This window comes from Xyrauchen texanus, chromosome 18 (assembly GCF_025860055.1).
Source record: "Xyrauchen texanus isolate HMW12.3.18 chromosome 18, RBS_HiC_50CHRs, whole genome shotgun sequence".
NCBI classification, from domain to species: Eukaryota; Metazoa; Chordata; class Actinopteri; order Cypriniformes; family Catostomidae; genus Xyrauchen; species Xyrauchen texanus.
The window spans coordinates 23099319-23117441 of NC_068293.1; the positions used below are offsets into that span (position 1 = coordinate 23099319).

Consider the following 18123-nt stretch of genomic DNA (forward strand, 5'->3'; position numbering starts at 1 on the left):
CTTAGAATAGAATAAACGGGGAACCTCAGTGTAATGTTGCTCAAAATGTGTTGCCACTTTTTTATTTATTTATTTGATTTATTTATAATTTTTTTTTAGAACAGTAGGATATTTAAGGACTTCAGCATAGACCACTAAATCAGAAGCAAAACAAACTAAACGTCTGTGTCACTATGGAGAAAAAACGTTATAAAGTAGATGTTGTTGCGGACAGGAAGGTATCCAAAGTGCGGGTCGGGATGAAGAGATGGGGCTTCTGTACATTTCTACTGCAGGCTTCAGATGCCTTATAAACGCGCTACATCATGATGATTTCAGGATGTATGAGACAGAAGTAGAGAATGTTGTTGAAGAGGACTAGCCATGTAGACTTCCTATTTGACCAACTTGTCCTCATACTGAGTTCTCTGGAAATCGCTTTACGCAAATGACAGGAGAAAGATCTCCATTTTTGGAGATCAGCAGAACGCAACAATAAAATGAAAGTGAATTTACACTAAGCAAGTTCGGCATTAGGTCATGGTTCTTCTTTACTCCAAAATCAAAACTAAGATAAGAAAATGAAGCCTGTCTTTGGGCCTTTAAGAGTGTGACATTATTTTCATGACAGTTACTACATTTTACCCCAAAATTTCATTACTGCAACTTAAAAAAACGCAAAGCGACACATTATTAAACATTTCAAGTATTTATACATCATAGGAGTATTCCATTGTACAATAGCATTTTTTACTGTAATATATTAAATACAGTAAAAAATATATTGTAGTACTGTAATGAGAAAAGTCATTAAAAACAATTGAATAGCAAATGTACTGTAATGAGAATTGGGGCTAAAAATAATTTTCTTATTTTTTTTATGCAATATACAGTATACTGTGTGTGTGTATATATAAATCATTTATTTATTTTTAATTTGGGGTTAAATATGATCAGGACGTTTTTATGACAGGTTCAGGTTTGTGAGAATCACCTTATGTGTCATTTGAAACAGTACACCACAGACCTGTGAAGGCAATAACAATTTCCTTGTTGCCCAGCGTAAATAATTAACTTGAACCTACTTACAGTGTCATTTAGGAAACACTTGTGTGAAAAAACTTACTTCTTATCAAAATACCCCAAATCAAAATTCATGGATCTAAAAGTCCTGCCTGTTATGATGTCGATTTCAGTCATATATCTAGTATGTCGTCATGATGAATGGCAGTGGGAAAAGCCAAGTTGACAGTTTGAAATGTTCATGAGTGGGAGACCTGCTTCCATTCCTCGTGAATTCCTACACACTCCCCTCAGGAGACAGAAGAAGTGCTAAAATAGGAAACAGGAAAGGGCAAGTTGTGGAAATTGCAAATTCCTAGCATTCTTAAAAGCTCTTCCTGAAGTACTTTAATGCAAGAAATCGTGCATTCAGTCCACAATAACATTTGGAAGGTAAAGAGTGTTGGTAATTGACCACACAAGTGATAACTTTTATCTGCTTATGCTGACACAGCTCCTACATTACACCACCCTTCCCTTTTACACTGTGAATGGTATGTTGTTTTTTAATCGAGTTAACATAAGATGGATTAAAAGTCATAATGCATATTATACTTGTTTGAAAGAGCCACATTAAGATTAATGTCTTCATGTTAAGATTGTGCTTCTACATCCAATATAAAAAGGATTATTTTGCTCTTAAACATACTCACTCTTTGAAAAATGTAAAAATTGTCAGTTTTCCTGCTTCAAGATATTTCATGCTGAGACTTGTTGGACTCACAAACATACATTATCTCTCTCTTACACTCTCTCCACCAACTCTTGGGAAGAATGTCTCACACAGAGTTTCAACTGTTGGGTGTTTTCAATTGCTTATAGAATATAATCCTTTATTTTGGTCACACATTATACGCACATTTTTTTTTTTGCATATATACAGTGAAATGTATTAGTTTTCACATATCCTAGCTAAGCTGGGGTCAGAGTGCAGGGTCAGCCATGATACAGTGCAGTGATACCTGGAGCAGATAGGGTTAAGGGCCTTGCTCAAGGGCCCAACAGTGGCATCTTGGTGGTCCTGGGGCTTGAACCCCCGACCTTCTGGTCAGTACATCCACCCACTGCTAGTTGCATCAGTAACCCTGAGCCTCAAGGTTCCGCTGAGCTACCACTGCCCCCTGTACAGCAGGTATGCATGCATTACTAATTGTGTGAGAACCTGTGTATTTGCATTTGTGTGCGTGTTTGTCACTCCATTTGCATGTTGGTGTACTGTAACTGTAAGTAACCTAAACAAACCCACAAGCTGTTTGTGTTGAGTTGAACTTACTTGAACAGAACAATATTTGTTTTAATGTTTTGTTTTTTATTTTTGCACTTTTACTGCTTTAAGAATTTCTCTCTTAGGTTTCAGCTATCTTAATTCTAATTTCATGTTAAAATTCAGTTTTATTATTCAGTGACACCTAGTCAATTGTTAATTTACATACAGAAGGTTAAAATACAACAAAGAAAGTTATTGAAAATGTTAATGCTTTGGAAATAAATCTGTTATTTGAATTTGTTTAATTTTTTTAATTTTGTTCAAAATATCATGATGTGTATTGTATCGTGAACCCAGTACCGTAATATCAAATCATGAGCTGAGTGTATCGTTACACCCCTAATAGGCCTACAATAAATGAGTTTAAACAGTAGAATGCAGAAAGGGTGTCATGTAGCAGAATTGTTAAGGAACTGAGGTATTTTGTGAAAAGTCCCATCACATCAAAGAAGGGTTTATATAAAATTCCAACACAATTGAAAGTGAAAGCACACATTTATAATACAATTTTTAATGCACCGCAGTGTGGGAAGCATAACAACTTTAGGCACATGTATTAGACGACAAATCATTGGAACATGAGTGATAAGAAACGTGAATATTATATGTATTTATTTTATTTAGCTGTTTATTTTGATACATTGAATTTTGCTTGTCAAATTAACTCTTTCAGTAATATTTTTGGCAGCTGTTTTAATAAGTCACTTTAAGAGAGAGAATCTTGAATCTTGACAGAGAAAAGTTCAATGCCATTTTATATGCTCAACTACATTTATGTAACAAATTACTTACCACACACTCCCCCACACATACATCCACCCACTGCTAGTTGCATATAGTATGACCAGTTCCTCAACCTTCTCATTGATAAGAGATGCTCTTCTGCACTTGCTGTTAAAGTGAATCCATCCATCCTCTCCCTCTCTCTCTCTCTCACCTCCTACTTCTGCTGTCAACCTATGCAAGTAGGTTTAGAAGCCAATGAGCTCGACTTGGAAGCGTGAGACTGCTTTGGTGGCTTTTCATGACTGTAAAGACTATAGCACGAGCCAATAGCATGCGAGTTCTGGCCTTGAAGGAGAATATTATTGATTTGATTTGCTGAACGAATACCTCACTGAACAAGACAAGTTGGTCGCTTGAGTCTGAACGAGATGAGACATCTTGTTTCTGAACAAACTGAATGTACTGGGAAACTCATTTGCGAATTGAATGAATCACTCAGTCATCTCGGTAGTGAATTAAGACCTGCTGACTGACTAAACGAGAGGAGACCTGTTGTTTGTTCAGTTCAGCATGCGAACCAATCATGTTCAACGAGAAAGGGGTGAAATGCAAGACAAATATATTAGTGTGCACTTAACATATTATCAATTTATGAATGTGTAAAATTGGCATACAGTTAAAATGACATGAATGGGAATGTGCTTTGGTGCACAGTGTAAGATATTTAGGCTTTTCCTGAACATTTCCTATGCGTTGATAAAAGTTAAGCCCAGCTTTTGATAAAATATAGGAAAAATAAGACCTGCCATTTGCAGTAAAAAAGGTTATGGTGGTTAAACTATATTTTTATAGTGTCTTCATCCATTTGGAAACATGCATATTCCATTTGTGTTGCTTTTTCCCGGTTCTAAAGATTGACTATAGTGTGAGCTAATAGCATAAAGTCCTTTTCAGACCAAACGATAATGAGAGGTGCATCACACTATATGGCCCTTTCCCATAGAAAGCAAAGCGAATGACCATCATTAGCACATTCACACATTTGCAATCTATGGGTTTCCTGAGCAACCACTACACTACATTAGAATTGATTCTAATTGCCTGTTTTGTATTTCTGGTCTTGAGATGGCAAGAAAAACTGCCAAAACGAGCTATACAGAGAAGAACAACAACCATTTAAGTGTTACTTGGTTTACAAATAAATTTCAGGCTCAACTTGTGCAAATTCGTTGGCTGTCAAAACAGCTCAGAATAATTAAGGATATCAACGTAACTAACCTCTGACCATCACTTCATATCATCTACACACTCAGGAGAGGTACTATCTAAAAAATAACCATCTTCAGTCTGAACCATTATTAGATATTAGTATTTGCCAACGGCAGCTGTTAATGACTATTAACTTTTGGACAGAAATAGAGATTATGAGGAGACACTACAATGTTTTTGGTGTACAAAGTCATTTTGATACAAAGACATACAGTGCACTGCAAGTCACAGCATTAATTTGATAATTATTTGGTGAATAAAAACAAACAGATCCATACAGTTTTTTATTAAAAAAGGTGATACAAAGGAAAATATTCTGCGATACATGTTACATTAGAGATATAAGAGAACTCATGTAAGATTAAATGCAAAGCAAAAAATACAGCAATATATGAAGAAAGTCCATGTAAGATCAGAGAGATTTTTAAAGGGGATGCAAGGCAGTGATGCAGCAATATAATTTACGTGTTAAGAGAACCCATAGGAGAATTTTCTTTTTTATGTTTTTAAGGCATTTGATGCAAATTAAACACACGTCCTCACTGTTTCTGCGTCCAAGGTTCACGTATGGTGTGAAAAGGCCGTTAGAATGCAGACTGTGTTGGAACATATTATTGGATTGACTCACAGAAGGAATACACCCCTTCACTGAACTAGTAGTCAGTCATTTGAGTCATATCAAATGTGCAGAGGGTTGCCACCCATCCCGTAAAATACGGAATTGTTCCCATTTTAAAAATAAAACGATGTGTCCTGTATCAAATCAATTCGGGATACGATTTGTCCCGTATTAAAGCTGGTCTGATGGTGTCATGGTAAAATCGTTCCCGCTCGCTAATTAGGTCCCAAGCACTGAAAGTGCGGAGGCCCTATTTTTCTTCTAAGGATAAAGTTGCTGAAGCTTTCCTTTAGAATAATGTCAAGATAGTGCGGAATTAAAATTCTGAAGGGATTCTTGAAATCTTAAACAGTGTTGTCATGGCAATGCATTAAATGTCATTATTTTATGTATATTCACGTTTTTGAGTTACTTGGCATGCTTGAATTTTCATGATATTTTCCACACACATCAGCATTGTCGGCCATTAGGGGGTGGCTGGGAAGGGGGGACTCTGTGGCACCCCCTTTAAAATGGGCATGGAAGACAGCCTCTGTAGCACCCCCATTTTCACCTACAGTCATCAACTGGATACATATATATATAGTTCTTACCAAGCTGGAGAACTTTCATAATTACAGTCATAAACCAACCAAAATATATACGTAAATAAAATAAAGATGTAATAAATAATTGAAAAATAGAAATACATATATTTTGTACATATAAAATATTTTTTTATAAGTCATGGGCCAGGAATGTTCTCATTTTAGCATATAAGAAAGGATATACTGTTAATTATTAATGCATTTATTGATCAAACTGTGGAGGATGTGCACATGATGCCATAACAGAACACAATGTGGGTCACTATATTTGTGTGTTATTATTTATTAATTTGGTGTTATTATGCGCACCAGAGTGGACAAAACTTGCGCCTCTGTGCGTCGCATGCTGTAATTCAGCAGTTGTACATGTCTAGGAGAAGGCATCAGTGTGAAAGCCCCTATAGACACATTAAAGTAGGGGAAAATGCTATGCAAATTATACTCTGCACAGACACACTCACAACACAAACCCACTTCCACATGACAGCATTTTCAAAAATATGTTCATGCAAGCACAAGTCCTATCTCTGTCAAACACTAGAAATCATGGCTTTTGTTGTAGGTGGTCAGGGTTTAATTTCAATGTGACGACTGCTAATGGGATCATAGTATAGTGTGTTGAGTGATGGTCTTAATCTCAAAATTCATATACTTAATCTTTAATACCACATTCCTTTAAAAGGCATTCTGGCAAATAAACTTATTTTCAAATTACTTTCCCTGGGGAACTTGTATGCAGAGTGCAGTGGGTGGATGCAGGGTTGTTTAATGTGTAGTTAAGAGAATTAGGCTATGTAATCACACCCACACACAATGTACACACACACACACACACACACTGAAGCCTCCTGTTGGGTATGTGTAGGAGTGCATCTTATTTCTGGGCAACACCACTTTGCATAAACATTATGCATTAAAGATGCATTACATCAATACCTTTCAGAATGTTTGCTAATGCACCATGGCAACACTCCGCCAACTGATTACAAACCTCAACACGCTGATAAGAAGCAAAAAAAAAAAAAAAAGAACAAAAAAAGGATGGGATTGGATATTGGAAGGGATATAGAATGCAGAATCCAGAGACTTGCAGCTGCAAGGGTGTATATATGGCCTTTGCTCTTCATATTAACATTACAATAAATTATATTTCTTACGTAGCTAATCTATGTAGCCTAATCAGAGAGAGAGATCACTTAAACAACTGAATTGGTGTGCTCAGTATGGCTGCTGTAGGAATAGAAGTCCCACCTTTCAAATAAAGGAATCAATTGCATTGATTTAAAACAGTGCATCTACAGTGAGGAAAATAAGTATTTGAACACCCTGCTATTTTGCAAGTTCTCCCACTTAGAAATCATGGAGTGGTCTGAAATTGTCATCGTAGGTGCATGTCCACTGTGAGAGACATAATCTAAAAACAAAAATCCAGAAATCACAATGTATGATTTTTTAACTATTTATTTGTATGATACAGCTGCAAATAAGTATTTGAACACCTGAGAAAATCAATGTTAATATTTGGTACAGTAGCCTTTGTTTGCAATTACAGAGGTCAAACGCTTCCTGTAGTTTTTCACCAGGTTTGCACACACTGCAGGAGGGATTTTGGCCCACTCCTCCACACAGATCTTCTCTAGATCAGTCAGGTTTCTGGGCTGTCGCTGAGAAACACGGAGTTTTAGCTTCCTCTAAAGATTCTCTATTGGGTTTAGGTCTGGAGACTGGCTAGGCCACGCCAGAACCTTGATATGCTTCTTACAGAGCCACTCCTTGGTTATCCTGGCTGTGTGCTTCGGGTCATTGTCATGTTGGAAGACCCAGCCTCGACCCATCTTCAATGCTCTAACTGATGGAAGGAGGTTGTTCCCCAAAATCTCGCAATACATTGTCCCGGTCATCCTCTCCTTAATACAGTGCAGTCGCCCTGTCTCATGTGCAGAAAAACACCCCCAAAGCATGATGCTACCACCCCCATGCTTCACAGTAGGGATGGTGTTCTTGGGATGGTACTCATCATTCTTCTTCCTCCAAACACGGTTAGTGGAATTATGACCAAAAAGTTCTATTTTGGTCTCATCTGACCACATGACTTTCTCCCATGACTCCTCTGGATCATCCAAATGGTCATTGGCAAACTTAAGACGGGCCTTGACATGTGCTGGTTTAAGCAGGGGAACCTTCCGTGCCATGCATGATTTCAAACCGTGACGTCTTAGTGTATTACCAACAGTAACCTTGGAAATGGTGGTCCCAGCTCTTTTCAGGTCATTGACCAGCTCCTCCCGTGTAGTTCTGGGCTGGTTTCTCACCTTTCTTAGGATCATTGAGACCCCACGAGGTGAGCTCTTGCATGGAGCCCCAGTCCGAGGGAGATTGACAGTCATGTTTAGCTTCTTCCATTTTCTAATGATTGCTCCAACAGTGGACCTTTTTTCACCAAGCTGCTTGGCAATTTCCCCGTAGCCCTTTCCAGCCTTGTGGAGGTGTACAATTTTGTCTCTAGTGTCTTTGGACAGCTCTTTGGTTTTGGCCATGTTAGTAGTTGGATTCTTACTGATTGTATGGGGTGGACAGGTGTCTTTATGCAGCTAACGACCTCAAACAGGTGCATCTAATTTAGGATAATAAATGGAGTGGAGGTGGACATTTTAAAGGCAGACTAACAGGTCTTTGAGGGTCAGAATTCTAGCTGATAGACATTTGTTCAAATACTTATTTGCAGCTGTATCATACAAATAAATAGTTAAAAAATCATACATTGTGATTTCTGGATTTTTTTTTTAGTTATGTCTCTCACAGTGGACATGCACCTACGATGACAATTTCAGACCCCTCCATGATTTCCAAGTGGGAGAACTTGCAAAATAGCAGGGTGTTCAAATACTTATTTTCCTCACTGTACATATTTCAGAAAAATTCAGTCAGTGGAAAGTAAATCATTATTACAGCTAAGACACTGATGAGCCCGTGTTTAAATGAGGATTTCTAAAAAAGGGCTTGTGTGTTTATGCTGGTGTGTGAGACTTAATGGGGGCATCGGTGTCCTGAAGGGTTTGGCTTAAAAGCCTTGTGGTGCTCTCCATAATCTATGCCATGTTAGTTGGAGCTACACATAGCCCTTTTCCACTGACATAGATTGTGTGCCGGTTTCTGGGCCGGACATTTACATAAAATGCTGCATCCGCAAAGCAACCAGCATTGTGGATGACCCCACACACCCCTCACACACTCTTCACCCTCCTGCCATCTGGCAAGAGGTACCGAAGCATTCGGCCCTCACGACCAGACTGTGTAACAGCTTCTTCCCCCAAGTGTGTGTGTGTGTGTGTGTGACTGACACACACACACACACACACACACACACACACACACACACACACACACACACACACACACACCTGTACACCATCCAACTTTTGCACATGTCCAGAGTTGCACTTTAATTATTGTCACTTTATACCTGGCTGCTACCTCAATAACTACTATGTCCATAGAACACTATTTCATAGGATGTTATGTTTACATTTAGCATTTTAGAAAGTGTCATCTTTTTGCACTACTTGTTTACAAATGTGTACTGGTCGGCGCTGCACTGTCTCTCACTGTGCCTATTGTCCTGATCCTTTTAGTAATTTATTGTACTGTCCTGTACTTTTTTGCACATGTTTGCACGTGCACTTTATGTAGAAATGTTATTTAGTCTGTGTAGTCTCATGTAGTTCTGTGTTTGTCCTATGTTGTTTTATGTAGCACCATGGTCCTGGAGGAACGTTGTCTCGTTTCGCTGTGTACTGTACTAACTGTATATGGTTGAACGAAAATAAAAACCACTTGACTTGACTTGTTGACTTGATAAACATAAAAAAACAACAAATTGTGATTCCTTTCATCATCATCATTATTATTATTCAGTAGTAATTTATTTATTTAGTAATTTTTTAACTTGCTTGTGACATTGCTATGCAGTCCGGTTAAACCCTCAAGACTTTATTTTTCTGTTAAGCTATTATTTTGAAAACTGAAGGAACGGAAGCTTCTTTTGTTCGTAGTTGAGTTTGCAACAGCCTTTAAATGCATTGATATTCTCTAATCTGCTTTTCTTTCCACAAAAACCTGTTGTCATGGTGTTATTTTAAATTTGTATTGTAAATTTTATCCGCCAAACACAGAGGTGTGTGAAATTAGGTGAACTTCCTCTTCCTCTTCAGCTTTTTAACGGACGCCTGAAGGTTTTGTGCCAAAATTGCCTGGTATTTGGAACTATTCATAATTCCCTCCACCCTGACTAAGGCCCTGGTTCCAGCTGAAGAAAAACAGCCCCAAAGCATGATGCTGCCACCACCATGCTTCACTGTGGGTATGGTGTTCTTTGGGTGATGTGCAGTGTTGTTTTTGCACCAAACATACCTTTAGGAACTATGGCCAAAAAGTTCAACCTTGGTTTCATCAGACCATAACACATTTTCCCACATGCTTTTGGAAGACTTGATGTTTGTTTTTGCAAACTTCAGCCGGTCTTGGATGTTTTTCTTTGTAAGAAAAGGCTTCCGTCTTGACACCCTACCCCATAGCCCATTCATATGAAGAATATGGAAGATTGTTGTCACATGTAGCAGACAGCCAGTACTTGTCAGAAATTCCTGCAGTTCATTTAATGTTGCTGTAGCCCTCTTGGAAGCCTCCCTGACCAGTTTTCTTCTCGTCTTTTCATCAATTTTGGAGGGGCATTCAGTTCTTGGTAATGTCTCTGTTGTGCCATATTTTCTCCACTTGATGAAGACTTTCTTTACTGTGTTCCATGGTATATCTAATGCTTTGGAAATTATTTTATACCCTTCTCCTGACTGATATCTTTCAACAATGAGATCCCTCTGATGCTTTGGAAGCTCTCTGAAGACCATGGCTTTTGCTCTGAGATGCAACTAAGAAAATGTCAAAACAAATCCTACTAGAACAGCTGAACTTTATTAGTGATTAATCAGAGTCATTTTAAATGATGGCAGGTGTGTAATGACTTCTATTTAACCTGAGTTTGAATGTGATTGTTTAATTCTGAACACAGCCACATCTCCATTTATAAGAGGGTGTGCACACTTATGCAACCAGGTTATTGTAAGGTTTTTCAATTGAATTGTTCACATTATAGGTCACATTAAAAGTGGGGAAAAGTTCTGATACTGAATACTGATGCATCATTATAAATAGTAATGTATGAAACAATTACATTAAAATCAGTTTATGTGTAGGGTCTAAATTTCCCTTAATGCCAACAGAGCATTACTGTTGTGCATAAAACATGATCAAATCAATGCAAGGAATGCCAAAAATTGCTAAATAAGCATGATCACTTGGCACGTCACGTCCTGCACAATAGAGGAGGTAGAGCAGACATGGGAAAAGTTGTTTGATACAGGGGCTACATCACGCTTAAAAAGGAATAATTCACCCAAAAAGTTTAATTCTCTCATAATTTACTCACCTGCATGGCATCCTGGATGTGTATGACTTTCCTTCTTCTGCACAACATGAATTAAAATATTTAGAAGAATATCTCCTCTCTTTTGGTCCATACAATGAAAGTGAAACAGTGCTAAAATATTGAAGCTCCACAAATTACATAAATCAGCATAAATGTAGTCTAATCCATATGCCTCTGGTAGTTAAATCCATGTCTTCAGAAGTGATATGATAGATGTGGTGAGATATTCAGAACAGATCAATATTTAATTTCTTTTTTACTATTAATTCTCCTCCCTACTCAGTCGATCTCCACTTTAACTTTCACTTTCTTGAAATTTGCCTCCTATGCTATGTCCTATACATATTCTGAATGTAAAAATATTTAAACACAAAAACTGGACTGCCGTAATTCAGCTTTAAAATGAACTGTTGATCTTATTCTGAGAGTTTTGTTATTTACATAGTACTATAGTACATAGTACAATGTGGCAAGTTATAAAAACTATTCAAAAATATATATGATATAATGTTATAGCCATATGACACTATGTAACCTACGTATAATTATCTGGACCTTTGCTGGGAAGGAAATGTAGATACCGGACCTCTTGGAACTTTAATTGATTTGCCCTGACATATATTATAAAGTGCTTAATAGAGCGGTAGTTGATGCAGAGTGCATTCAATTTTAAATGTAAATTAGTTTAATTCCCATATTTAAATTAACAATTTATCTGTAAAGTTTTTAATAATGCAATATGGTGTTGTTAATGTTGTTAATGCAACAAATTGCTAATTTTGAAATGGATTATTACATTTTAAATGTTGCTGTATCTGATAAATACTCTTACTCTTTTTCTATGTTTACTTCCCCTTGTTCCTGTTTTATGCATTCTGTTTTTTATAAGCACGTGTATATGTATTTCTAACAAGACTCATGTTGTATGTGCCTGGAAAATGGAAAGCTGTCCTGCTCAGTGATCCACTTTAAAGTAAGGTAGTATGTACAGACTCCAGATATTTTTGTCCTTGAGACTGTGATGTTACCCAGATTCATATGCCCTACATACACTCATAGACACACACACATTATCAGAGCTCCACCCAGACACCAGAAGGAGGGTCAAAGTGTGTGTGTGTCAGTGTGTCCTGATAATGATGGTTTGCTTGTTTACTTCTGTACTTACTGATTAAATTGTGTGGGTGTGTGTGTGTGTGTCTTTTCACACTTAAGTAAAGGATTGCAGGGTAAACCTCAAGTGGTGAATGGAAGTGAATGAGAGACCACAACAGATATTTTGCTTATCCATTTGCTCCAAAATCAAAAGAAAACAGCTCTAGGCCTATTACATTTCCACAACTTTTCAAATAAAGAAAAAAATAGAAAGCGGTGGATTGTGACAATCATAATAGATAAGATGGCAAATTTTCTGTCACTCTCAGCAGGTGTATTAGAAGTCTCATTGCAGCTGTGGTAACTCTTTTTTTAAAAACATATTCCAGGGTAATATAATACAATGTACAATGTTATACATTTGCACTAAATAGTTAAAAAATTGCAATCACAGGTCTGTGAAAAGTGTTCAATGTTCTTGGCAGACTAGATCTGCTGAGCATGTAGTGGGATTGGTGTGGACATGCTGATGCTGCTGCTGCACAATTAGACAAAACTCAAGATATGCTGCATCGAGCATGTAGGGCATGCTGCTGCAGAAATGGATATACAAACAATCCCCAAACAATGCAGGGATGCTGAACAAAATTCATAAAACATAAACACAACCCCACAACCAAGCAGATCTGTTGCCAAGACTTTTTTACTGCTCCTGCTACAAAGAGCCGTGTATGAACGTTACATTTATATAGTGCTTTTCTCGCACTATAAACACATAGTGCTTCACATGGTGAACATGGGACACTCCTCATCCATCGCCCTCCACCTGGATGATGCAACAGCAGCCATAGTGTGCCAGTATGCTAACCACACACCAGCTGTTGGTATAGAGAAGAGAGTAGAGTGATACAGCCAATTGAAGGATGGGGATTATTAGGAGGCAATTATTGATAAGGATAAATTGGGGGAATATGGCCAAGACACCGGGGATACACCCTTACTCTTTACGAGAAGTTCCCTGGGAGAGTCAGGACCTCGGTTTAACTTCTCATCCGAAGGACAGTGCCTTTTTTATAGTATAGTGTCCCTTTCAACACTGGAGCGTAGCAGCAACAATAGCATTTCCCAGAAGGCTTCCCATCCTGGTACAGACCGGGCTCAACCCCACTTAGCTTTTAGTGAGCAACCAGTCCAGAGCTACATGGTGATATGGCTGCTAAATGTGCACAGAGTGTATGCTAGTTAGGTGTGTCTTGGCCACTGGCCAAATGGCGTAACACTAATGAATGCTAATAAATTAATGCTAATTATAAATTTAAATTTTTGCCTGGGCTGAATGGCTTAAATGACTAGTGAACTGATGAATAATGTGTACCAGGACCAGGAAACCAGAGAACTAGTGACTTATCCTAGAAATGTATGGATTAATTCAACTAATGACCTAAAATAATGATGTGTGCCAGGCCAGATTTGGCTTACCTTGTTTAAGATGCACTTCTATGTGTTAAGGCCAAAAGCAAACCTTAGCGTGCAAGCTGTTAGAGGAAAAGGCCCAGCAACCAGCAGAGCAAATACTATTTTCAGAGAAAAACTATTGCAGTGCACCATAGCGAAACCGGCTTAGAGAGAGAGATGAAAGTTGATTGGCTACCCGATTACATGTCAAAGGACATATCAGCTTACACCATATCAATTGTTATGGATAAACTTCATTTAGTTAAATCTGTATACAAGCCTCCTCAAAAGGAAAAAAATGGTTAATGGTTAAAAGAAAATTATGACTTTATTTAGTTCTTGACATTTCAGTCCATATTACTTACAGTTACTGTAACAATGTAAGAAAAAATTATTTCAATGGAATGTCCTCAATTAGATTTGATTTTAGGGCTAGGGTTAGGGTTGGTCTGTAGAAATTATAAGTAGCTTTATATAGAAATATATCTTTGTTATGTCATCATTTAGATGAGTTAATGCTAATCGGGTCAGAAGTTGTGTGGTAGAAGGGGTCAAGGGTAAAAATGCATTGATACTGTACATTCTGAAACATTGATCTGACAGTGAAAATGAATCAATCATATTAATTTAGGATCAATTTCTATAATAATACCCAATGTAATATTCATTCATTTCTTATGCAAAACTCATGGCCTATTTTCAGTTAAAATCCACCACTATAGTGCCCTCCAGTTACATTTGTGTCTTCTGGATATTTTTGAAAATAATTATGAATTGCTTCAAGATAATCAAATTGAATCAAACTAAATCTTGATTCAAATATCAGATTTCATGATGAATTGCATCATTTAGTAAATACTGATTATCAATTCAGCTCTCAGTACTTGCAGACATTTTTTGAAGAATTATGCATTGTGTATATACTGCTTTCAAGCTGATCCATCTGATTTCTCATTAAAAAAAATACTGTAAACCCTGTTGCTTTGTGGCTCTATCAAAAAATTCCTCTGTGACTAATTTGTACAAATTCAAACAAACCAAATCATACAACATCATTCTATTTAGCCACCTCTTAAAATTAATATGACATTTCATGAGATTGGATTGGAAATCACATTGTACTCTTTGAAGGTCTGTTTTCTTCTTCCCATAGTTTTATTAATCTGATTTAATTAGAGAGGTGTAAAAATTGAGATTAGATGTTGGATTAATGTACACATACACAAAATCTACCCATCCAGTGCATCCAAAACATTGCAGTGGGAGTGGGCACACAGAGGAATGCTGCATAGCAGAAATGCATATACAAACACAAATGTAACATTCCACTTGTACATGCATTGGAACTGAACTTCAGACTTGGAATAATTTGGAATTTAAACCATCTGTTTTGCTTGCATACTGTAAATAAATGCTGCTGTAAGCCACAAAATAAGGCCACACCCAGAGCACCATAATGAAAGACTATTTCTGTGACCTTTTCCACTTCAGAAAGACTCTGTGAGGAGAGGATAGAGTGTTTGAGTAAAATAGTAAGGATTGAGAAGTCAAATAAAAGGATGAAAGCTGCCATTAGCTTAAAGTTTTAATTAATAACATCTCTAAGCCAAACAGAAGTGTGTTTGTGTCTCTGCAAGATGAACAGCTTCCTTAACCTTTTCATGAGCAGCCGGTAGAGGGGGGCAGAGTGTAGTATTTTTTTATTTTAATTATGGATTTCTTGTCATAAAAAATACTGTATATAATGTAGTAAACATGTGGACAAATGGGTTATGTCTGCTGTACTGTATTTGTTTTATTTATTTCCTTTTAATTGCAGTAAAACACAAATGAACAAATCATATCTGCAGCACTGTTTGCCTGTGCACTGTTTGACTTCTCATATAGTGTGAATAGTGTGTGTGTGTGTGTGTGTGCGTGTGTGGGCAGGTTTAAGTGGTTTACAAGGAAATGTTTTAGGTTACAAACTGGTAATTACAAGGGTATTATGCTATAAATGTGGTTTATAAGGACATTACTAGTGTCCCCATAATTAAAATTGCTTAAAAAACATACAAAATTATGTTTTTTTTTGAAAATGTAAAAATGCTGAATGTTTTTTGTGAGGGTTAGGGGACATAATCTATTGTTTGTACAGTATAAAAATAATTTTTATGGCGAGTCCTCATAATGATAGCTGCACCAGCGTGTGTGTGAGACAAGTGCTTATGTAAACAGACTTGTCTGCATGCATCGAGTAATCATGCTTGATCAGCATGTTTTCACTGTGAGTGTGAGTTACTGTTAGTATGAGTTTTAAACGTTTATCGTGGTGCTTTTGCTATAGTTTGGCTGTCTGTTTCAGAAAACAAATGTATTATATGCCTGAAAAGACTGTTTGACTTGCTGTTTGTGTAAATGAAAACCACATCTGCACCTAATAAGCAGACATAGCTGTGTGTATGGGAAGATTGCACGTTTTGATGTGATGCTGTGCATTAGGGCTGCAACGATAAATTGCTAAATTGACAATAAAAAATTGTCGACAAAACATTTAGTTGTCGAATAGTAATTTGATCTCATTTAACGTAACATGGGATCACATTAAACTGTAATGATGGCGCACGAGAGCATCACTGCAGTTCACGCAAGACTGAGGAGAGTTAGAATTACACAGCTCACAGTCCAGATGCACTCTAAACTTTCCAAACAGCTTCAGTTGATGTATATCTCAAAGTATGAGGGAATTATAAAAAAATGTAAAAACAAATTATTCAGAAGCACTCTCGTTGTGGAATATGCAGAGCCGGAGCTCTTTAAAGGAAACGCCCAGGCGTTAAATCTTAAATTCAGTTATATTTTATGCATTATAGCTTTAAACTGGCATTTCTCTGTGCGGTCAGCGCCTCTTCTATGAGTTGTGCAAATGTCCCGATCTAAAGGTGCGTACACACTGCCAGCGACATCACGCGCAACAGCGACTCCATACCATTCATTTTCAATGCGAGCACAGTGACTTCCGGCGACACGAGCTGTCGCGACCGTTGGCGCTAGATGTGGGCGTGTCCAGCGACGCGTCAAAGTTGAGACAAGTTCAACTTTATTCAAATGAAGAGCGACTAACGGAAGCGACAGCCAATAGGAGAGACGACGAGAGAGCTCACGTGATCCTTCGCTCTCTCTCTCTCTCTCAGCTCCTGCAGTAACGGAAAGATGGATGAAAGGCTAATTCTTGCTGTTAGAAATTTTCCAGTGCTCTATGATATGTCTCCTCCCACGTACAAGGACATTTTTAAGAAAAATACTGCGTGTAAAGGTGTATCTGAGATCGCAGGGATTTTATGGACCCAGACAGACCGGCATTTGCATTTTCGCCGCAGATAAACAGCCGCTATGGCAAACAGCACGCCTTGTTTCTCATTCATCTTTTATATAAAGCATTTTATGTACTGATTCCATTTATATTTAGTCTTTTCCCTCCAAAATGTTTGTTTTCAGTGGCAAGAAAAGAGATTCGCTGTCAACAGCAATGGAATGACATCCGTGAATGTCATTTATAAACGTTACTAGGCAACCAGTAGTGGAAACACCCACTAGCGACTTCACCGCCAGCCACTGGCGACCTGCAGCGACAAAGTCGCTGGCTGTGTGTACGCACCTTAAGGGGGAGAGACTGAAACTGCACCCGGCTGATGCACACGCTGTTGCGGGGATGCTCATTCCTCGAGCTCAAGTGCTTAATGCAGCTGATTACATGATGACTTATTGAATCATAATATGTGTCACTGTGCATTTCTTATCGTGAAGAAAATTGGCAATATGAAGCTTTATTAATAAGAGGGAGTTTGTTTTTTATTCAGTTAAAGATGGATTGAAGTGAACAGAAAGGTGAGAGGGTAGTCTTCACCCCATTATACACTGCAACAAAATACATTTATGATTTGTTATGGCTTGTTTTCCAATATAGATATATAAAACTCCTTTAAAACAATGTACATTTTCTTTAACAGCTATATTGCAGAAGAACAAAAACTAATTCTGAGAATGTTGAGTATAATATTAAAAATGCAAATATTTTAAAATATCTAAAAATCCTTTAAATTAAGATGCATTCACCTGAGAAGCAGCATATAAGATATTTATACTTGCTTTTAGAGAATAGATTTTGAATATAAGTATATTTTGTCTTTACTCGAATAATTGTTTTAATAAACGTTACATTAATCGATTATCAAAATAATCGTTAGTTGCAGCCCTACTGTGCATATATAAAAGATGTGAACTGTTATCGTGGTACTTTGGTGACAATTAGGCTGTTTATTACATAAAATAACATTATGCACATGAAAAGACATCGGCGATAATAAATTGTAGACAAAAATGTTCATTGTCAAATATCTCATGATCTCATTTAACATAATACACGTCCTTCTAAAAAAATTTGCATATTGTGATAAAGTTCATTATTTTCCATAATGTAATGATAAAAATTAAACTTTCATATATTTTAGATTCATTGCACACCAACTGAAATATTTCAGGTCTTTTATTGTTTTAATACTGATGATTTTGGCATACAGCTCATGAAAACCCAAAATTCCTA

At 37.3% G+C, this 18123-nt stretch overlaps 1 protein-coding gene across 6 annotated transcripts in view; it reads left to right on the forward strand.

Moving 5' to 3' along the window:
* The window catches only part of LOC127659105 (leucine-rich repeat and calponin homology domain-containing protein 1-like), an 80001-nt gene that overhangs the window by 390 nt on the left and 61488 nt on the right, over positions 1 to 18123 (forward strand). The window lies entirely within an intron of this gene.